Source organism: Sinocyclocheilus rhinocerous, unplaced genomic scaffold, assembly GCF_001515625.1.
Source record: "Sinocyclocheilus rhinocerous isolate Xijiao unplaced genomic scaffold, SAMN03320098_v1.1 scaffold387, whole genome shotgun sequence".
NCBI lineage: Eukaryota > Metazoa > Chordata > Actinopteri > Cypriniformes > Cyprinidae > Sinocyclocheilus > Sinocyclocheilus rhinocerous.
Window position 1 is genome coordinate 54353 of NW_015651557.1, and position 305 is coordinate 54657.

The 305-nt window shown below is 43.9% G+C and overlaps 1 protein-coding gene across 2 annotated transcripts in view; it reads right to left on the minus strand.

Moving 5' to 3' along the window:
• The window catches only part of LOC107713164 (calcium/calmodulin-dependent protein kinase type II subunit alpha), a 41954-nt gene that overhangs the window by 11818 nt on the left and 29831 nt on the right, over nucleotides 1–305 (minus strand). The window lies entirely within an intron of this gene.

Here is a 305-nt window from a genome sequence, read left to right on the forward strand (position 1 = left end):
ATTCTGTGTCAGCCGCGCTGCACGGATGCGCTGTTTTCGTTCAAATCAATGCGTAAATACACGTAGAAAACGTATCATTGTGTCGCGTCTGACACAGAATAGCATACGCTGCTTGCGTTCAGCGGTTATTCTCCAAAATGGCGCTACAGAGATGCGGAGAGACACAGAGGAGACGAATTGTTGAATAAAGTCGTTATTTTTGCTTTCTTCGCATACAAAATGTATTCTCGTTGCTTTATAACGTTACGGTTGAACCACTGATGGCAGATGGACTATTCTGACGATGTCTTTCATCCTTGACAGTG